The sequence below is a fragment of the Lactuca sativa genome, chromosome 3 (assembly GCF_002870075.4).
Source record: "Lactuca sativa cultivar Salinas chromosome 3, Lsat_Salinas_v11, whole genome shotgun sequence".
Classification (NCBI taxonomy): Eukaryota; Viridiplantae; Streptophyta; class Magnoliopsida; order Asterales; family Asteraceae; genus Lactuca; species Lactuca sativa.
Window position 1 is genome coordinate 6,518,817 of NC_056625.2, and position 8,320 is coordinate 6,527,136.

The following is an 8,320-nucleotide window of genomic DNA, read 5'->3' on the forward strand; positions in this document are numbered from 1 at the left end:
GTGTATTTCACCCCTAATACTACCATATAATAACATAGCATAAACATTTTGTTAGGCATATCTGGGTGCCCGAGGCGAAAATGTCAAATCTACGCAGGGAGTTTTTGGGTATAAAGCAAGGCAAAAGAGAAGCTCTCCACACTTATTGGGAGCGATTCAAGAAGTTGTTAGTTCGATGCCTACAACATGGCATTAGTGATTACCATTTGTATCAGTGTTTCTGCGAAGGATTGATTGTTGGGTCAATATTATGGTTTATACTTTGCTTTTCTAGGAAATTGTATTTTTATGTAATATCTTATGTGTTTAAGGTCAAGTTTACGGCCAGGGAGGTGTTTACGGCCGTAAACCCTGTTTACGGCCCATGTTTACCCGGCCCATATTCTCATGTATATATATATATATATATATATATATATATATATATATATATATATATATATATATATATATATATATAGGGGTGAGGGTGTGAGGAAAAGAGTGATGAACACCAAGGAACTTAAGTGTGTGCATTTGAAGGTGTTCTAGAGAGAGAAAAAAGAGAGTGTGTGTTAGTGTGTGTGAATATTGTATCCGGATCTTTATTCATATCAATACACACAAGATTCATCATCTTCTTCTTCTCCTTCTCTTCTATTTGATCTGACATCATCCGTTTGATTGGGATTCCGCACCATCAAATGGATCTGATTGATACACAAGCAGATTAGGGACTTACAATTGGTATCAGAAATTGGTTGTATCAATCAATTTTTTTCAGATCTGGAGCTTATTTGATCTGATTTTGAAAAGAGAATAGCGTTTTTGGATAGATCTCGCAAAAATAAGGGGGGGTTTGTTCTTTGCGTTTTTAATAAAAACGAGTTTTGGAGCAAAAAAGGGTGAAAAACGCTGTTTTTCACGAGATCTGCGAAGTGTTTACGGCTCTTGAAGGGCTTGAGGTCCGGAGTTCACGGTACGGAGTTTGCGGTCCGAGGTTTACGGTCCGAGGCCTCGGAGTTTACGGCTCGCGTTTACGGTCTCGCATCCTCGAACTAGGTCTTCGCCTTCGCGCCACGGATCCTCACCTCGCCTCGCATCGGCCTCGTCCTCGCATCAGAGCCTTGCAGCCTCGCATCAGCGCCTTCATAAAAATAGAAGCGGATTTTGGGGTTGCCGGGGATCGAACCCGAGACATCTAATTCTCAGTCAGCGCGCCTTGCCAACTCCACCAACAAATCACTTGTTGATTTCATTCCGATATTTTAAATTTAACCACTTCCTGTCGCACCTATTTTCGAAATTTGACACTTTTAACCCCAAAAATCAATTTCTTTTATTTTTAAGCTCCATTTTCAAACCAAAATTTTAATTTTTAATTTTTAATTTTTGAATTTTATTTTTTACTTAAAATTTTGACTTTGACTTTTTCATTTGACTTTTAAATTTTCAAATTTAGCTTTTCGGTTTGACTTTTAAGTTTGACTTTTCAAGTTTGACTTTTGAGTTTGACCTTTTAAATTTGACTTTTAAAGTTGACTTTTGAGGTTTATAGTCAAAGGGCATTTTTAAATTTAAGTTTGACTTTTAACCTCTAGTTGTGCTTTTAATAGTTTTTGAAGTTTACGAGGGAATTGAAAACATGAAAGAGAGTCGTCAGGAGATTTTAAGACAAAACTTCAACATGTTCGATTATATCCCTGGAGAAACCCTGGAAGCTCAACTGCAGCGATTTACCACACTCTCTACTGAAATGAATATAGCTGGGATCGTCTTGACCAAATCTGAGATAAATAAAAAGCTGGTAAACGCACTTCCGAGATCATGGGATATGGACGTGGCTGACATCAAGAAGACAAAAGATCTCAATCGTCGTTGTCTGGATGATATAATTACAGAACTTAATGCTTTGAATTGTCGAAAAACAATGAGTTCCGCAAACCTTCTGGTCAATGAAGTTTCATGTTCTCAATCGTGTGATGTTTCATGTTCTCAATCATGTGAAGCTACGATTAAACTTCTTCGTGAACATATTGATTTATTACGTAGGGAAGTTGAGGACCTGAGATATGAAGGATATCAACTCAGGAAAGGACAGAAACCCCTGAAGGCCTAGTTAGAATAAAAAACAAAGGATTTTAAGAGAATTCAGACAGAATACAGTGAAAATTGTGAACTTTATGACTATATTAAGAGACAACTTGATGTTGTAACTGAAGAACTTGACGCATTGAAAATTAAGTGTGGAAAAACAGACGTTAGTTTCAAAAATTATACTGCGTCCAGTCAGACAGTCGAGTCCTTATATGAAACCCAATTAAAATTCAAAGAAAATCAAAACAAGGGTCTAGGGTATGATAGTGTACCTCCTCCTTATAATCATAACTACACTTCCATCCCTATGACACAGGACGAAATTGACAGGGAGGCACATCTTCGATATGGCAAACGAGCTGAATTTGTGTCAGGAGGAGTTATTAATGTTGAAAATACTAATGTTTTTACTTCATGTGTAGGTAAAGTAGTAGAAGATGAGAACAAGGAGAGCACTATTGAACAAAACAATGACTCCTTGAACTCTGAATCTGTTGCTTCGAACTCAACTGCTTCTGATCAACCTGTCGTTGAGAAATACAGGCCACCAATTCCAACGCAACAGAGTTCTTGTGGCAAGTGTGCATGTGGGAAAAACAAGAGACAAGGCAAAGATACGCCACCAGGGGCAGGAAGAAACAATTTCCTAGTGAAGAAAAAGACTTTTTTTCACTGTGGAACACCTGGTCACATTGCCCGAAATTGTCCTAATCGCACATACATTCCCTACTACACACAAGGATGGCAGAACGCGCCAAGAGGGAGATACTCCAAAAGATACCCCTCGAGATCACGATCAGACATTGACGACTGGAATGCCAAGAAGGCCAAGAATGCAACTCCCAAGGCCAAGAATTCAACTCCCAAGGCCAAGAATCAAACTCCAAAGGACAAGAATCAGAATCCCAAGGGCAAGAAGGGAATGTTGGCCAAGAAGTCCAATCCAAGAGATGCTTCCATGAAGTCAAGGTCAAAGTCATCTCAACGGCCGACATCAAGATCAAAAGCAAGTACTGAGCCACCCATCAGATCGAACAAGAAATGGGTCAAACCGAACTACAAATGGGTTCCAAAGGCTCACTCTCCCAAATCAACTAATGACTCTAATATTTCTACATCTTCTATTTGTGATAAGCAGGACATGTCATGGGAGAGAGTACTGTGCAAGGATGACAAAGGTCGACCCAGTTTCAAAATGGACTGGGTTCCAAAGACCAACTGATCCCGCTCTGTGTCGGAGAAGCTATGGAGGCATATCATCAGACTTCGGTTTGTTGGTAGTGGCTGTTCCAGGCACATGTTAGGGTACATCTCTCAACTGTACAACATTCATACTTTTGTTTAAGAGTATGTGTCCTTTGCGGGAAGAGAAGAAAGGAAGTGATCACTCACGGGGTTAGTGCTTAATGATATGAAGAATTTTCGGATCTGTTATGAGATTATGCTTGCTGTTCTCAGACCTTCTGGATGCAAATTCAATCAGTGACTTACGGTTTGCGTTTTCTTCTCTATACTCTTGAGTTTATCTTACTCTGATTCGTTTCAAAGACAAATTTTTGTTTTAGGATAGTTTAAATTTGCGCATTTACTTTCGTTTCTCTCCTATGCACAATAAAAACAAAACAAAAATTAGAAAATTTTAAAAATCCAAAAATATTATGTGACAACCGTCAATTTTCGGTCAAGTCAAAGTCAACAAAAGTCAACAAGTCAAACCGGTCAACCTAATTTGCCGTGAGTACTAGAGTTTACGTTAAGTAACTTCTAAACAACTCTCTATTCTAATGAGAGATCATAAATTGAAAAGTGCGTTCACCTAAATCTCCTTAACCTGAAACAGTGGTACGTAGAGAGCCAAACCGATAAAACAATGTTACATACTCACCGGGAGTATGCAAGATCCCTAATCAAGGCTTAACTGGGTTTAAGGACCTTGCAGTGCGTGGCCGGACACTCAAAAAGGTCACCAGTGAAACCTCTCCCAAATCTCTCTAAGTATGTGAAATCTCTCTCACGTATCTCTTCGTATGCGAAATCTCTCCAAGTACGTCGAATCTCTCCCAAATCTCTCTAAGTATGTGAAATCTCTCTCACATATCTCTTTGTATGCGAAATCTCTCCAAGTACGTCAAATCTCTCCCAAATCTCTCTAAGTATGTGAAATCTCTCTCACATATCTCTTTATATGTGAAATCTCTCCAAGTATGTCAAATCTCTCCCAAATCTCTCTAAGTATGTGAAATCTCTCTCACATATCTCTTTGTATGCGAAATCTCTCCAAGTATGCCAAATCTCTCCCAAATCTCTCCAAGTATGTCAAATCTCTCCCAAATCTCTCTAAGTATGTGAAATCTCTCTCACGTATCTCTTCGTATGCGAAATCTCTCCAAGTACGTCAAATCTCTCCCAAATCTCTCTAAGTATGTGAAATCTCTCTCACGTATCTCTTCGTATGCGAAATCTCTCCAAGTACGTCAAATCTCTCCCAAATCTCTCTGAGAACGAGGAATCTCTCCCAAATCTCCCTCGAAATCTCTCCCAACTTTCCATAATCACTCGGGGCATCCCGACCCTCGAATTTGGCGAAAACAGCCCAAAAACGGAAGTCTACGCGAAAAACGGACCTTAGGAACCGAAACCCCTCTTAGGAACCGAAACCCCCCTTAGGAACCGAAACCCCTCTTAGGAACCGAAACACCTCTTAGGAACCGAAACCTTCCTGATGAAGAAGGCTGCTGATCCGAACCGAAGGTACTGTTCACTAACCGAACCGAAGGTACTGTTCACTACAGTCCGTTCGGTTCTGCCATTCTTGCCTCCTAAGCTCCGAACCGAAGCTTCCTTGCTGAGCCTTCGGACCGAGCCTTCGGACCGAGCCTTCGGACCAGACCCTCGCCCCTCGCCATCGCTTCTTCTTCTGGCTCGCGCCTTCGTTTCCGACTCAGCATCAGCATGGACCGAACCTCGGCCTAGGGACCGAACCTCGGCCTAGGACCGAGAGGTCTCGCTGGAAGCTCAATTTCTCCCGGTTTTCGCATAGTTTTACGTTTAAGGCCCGTTTTTAATTATTTTAACGCGGGGTTTTCACCCAAAATTATATTTTAACATAATAAACCCTAAATATTCACAATTTAATCATATTTTCATAAAAATCTTTATTTAAATATTAAAAGCAAGTGGGTAAAGTACAAAGAGATGGAGTGTTGACTTTGCTTTACTTTATGACGCAAGCAACCCCCATACCCACTCCATGACAACCCATACTCCTCCCCACCATACCTTGTACCTTTTACCCCTTTTTACAAGCCATCCCCACGTTTTTGAGAGCTGGATATTCATCCTCTCTCCTCATTTTCTCTCATTTGCTCTCATTTCACAAGAAGATCAAACTCTTTTCTCTCTCACTTTCTCTCTCTAGAAATTCGAGATTCAAGGGCTGATCTTGAGTTTTTCCTCCACATTTGGTAAGCATAATCCATTTCCTTTATGTTTATCTCAATTATTTCCACTCAAATCATGGATGTCTTACACAAACTCCATTATATTTGTGTTAGAGCTTCGAATCTTCAAGGGATTCTCCAAGTGTTCTTGGGTTGAACACTTCTCTTCTTCAACTCTTATCTACTGAAAACACACAAAGTGAGTTCATACCCCTACATTTTCACGTTTTCTCAAGTTTTTAGGGGGGGAATACAAGTTAAAATGCTTAGAACATAACTACATTCTTCTAACAGCTTTCATCAGAAAAGTTTCACTCCATTCACGGACTGTTTTGGACATCTTAAATATTTTTGTTTTCAAAACTGTTTTAGGTGCATGTAGTTCCACTTCTTAGCTTTAAAATGACTACTTGCACATCTCCATACGATTTTTCTACAATTTATGGTGATTTTTACAAAACCACCTATCATTTCAAACATCAATCCGGACCAGTCTGTGATTATGGACTTTTTCACCCAAGTTAGAGATCATAAAAAAATTATAATAAAAATTATGAACAAACTAGACTCATTTTCCAAACTCCCAGAAGTTACAGAACCTGATTTGGACATTTTATGATTTTTCTACAATTTTTCCAATATCAGTTACAGAAAAGGTTATTAACAGAAAAACACAATAAATTTCATTTCACCTTGTAACATGTCGAGCAAGGTATACATCGTTAGTTGATTATGTGTAGTTGCAATATATGACAAATTTTGTATTCCTACATAGACATACATCAGAAAACACATGGATTTACATCTTCACAAGTATGACAAATATATATATATATATATATATATATATATATATATATATATATATATATATATATATATATATATATATATACACGATACTACGAGGCTATATCCATTAAAATATAAATATTGATAAATTATGACAAGTAAGGCCTATGCTCATTTCCCACGAAATAAATCGATAAACTATAATAGGTATAGTTTAGGGTCATTCATATAACAAACACAATATTAAAGGTCTTACACTTACATAAGAGTTATTGCCGCTATGGACGATTAAGATAATCTATAATAAGTATAGTTAAGCCATTATACCCCCACAAACGAACTCATTAGTTATAATTGGTATAGTTATGGTAAATACATATTACAAACAATGTAATAAACTATAATAGGTATAGTTTATGTTTCATCTACTCTAGGAACTTAATTACAAGAAAGGAATTCACCATCACTTTCGATAAGCTATTCATATGCATAGTTCAGGTTCACTAATCTCTATTATTCCCCGGTGAACTATGATATGTATAGGTTATATTCACATTAACACATCATATAGGTTATATTCACATCACTTTCGATAAGCTATTCATATGCATAGTTCAGGTTCACTAATCTCTATTATTCCCCGGTGAACTATGATATGTATAGGTTATATTCACATTAACACATTGTATAGGTTACACTCACCATCACCATCACTTTTGATAAGCTATTCATATGCATAGTTCAGGTTCCCTAATCCCTATTACTCCCCGGTGAACTATGTTATGTATAGGTTATAATCACAATAGATTTTCATATGGTTAGACTTCAACTATAATCGTTGAGCGTATATGCTTGAGTCATACAAGAATTTAGTCTGGATTGGCTTGGAATTGGTGGTGCCCGCCTTATCTCCTGTTCCTTGTTTGGTTGTGGACCCAGGGCGGACCCATTACATTCGACGTTTTATCTAACCTAAATCTTATATAACTTATATAGGCTGGACAATTATAGGGGAAATCTACGGGTAAATCTAGAATACATCAACGTATCATTTAGGATTATTCTGTTTACACTTAACTAAGAAAATATTGGATTTTCTGGAAATCAAACTTCATCGATTTTAAGAAGGAAAACGGTTTCTACTCCAAACAAAACTCTTATGAACTCACCAACTTAATTGTTGACACTCTTTTTCAAAACTACTTGTATTCTCAGGAAATCAGTGAAACAGGAAAACTTCAGCGCTTTGAGGATGGGACGTTAAACCGTCAACAATTTATTTTTGTCATCATATTGTAATTGATTTTGAAACATGTAAACATATACTTTGATGTAACTTTTTCAATTATATTTATGATGGTTGTATTTACTTTGAGCACTATTATACACGTTGTTGTGATACTATACATGAAGTCCTCCACCCCTGGACGTTTCCGCCATCCTTGGTTTGGGGGTGTGACAGATTGGTATCAGAGCATTGTTTATAGTGAACTCAGTATATCGAACCACATAAGATATACAAACTATAAATACATTGGGACCGAAAGTCTCTGATTTAAAAGTTTTCAAAACAACTATACTTTTAGAAACAAATAATTCTTCGGTAAAAGTAAGAGCATGTGCACACACACACTAGGGTCAGTATCACGATGGGATGGGACAAAAGTAGTAATTGTTGAACAATACGAGTAGGCTTGGGGATGTATAGTCAGGACTGGGAATGACATAGCCTGATCAACTATGTCTCACCCAGAAATGATTACCATATGCCCAGGAATGGTCGTAGGAGTTGCAACAAGTCTAAAAACTTACCAACACTACCACAATGAAATACCATAGGGGTATTTGGAATTATTATAATTACTTATTTGAGAACTAAATAAGTTTTTATCAATAGGTCAATAACTGCCTAGAGGATACAATAAAACTATATGTATCCAGGACGTCATAGGCTTAGAATCTGTGAATCTTTGCTTTACTTCCTGTTCTCGTTGGATTGGGGATTTAGAGTT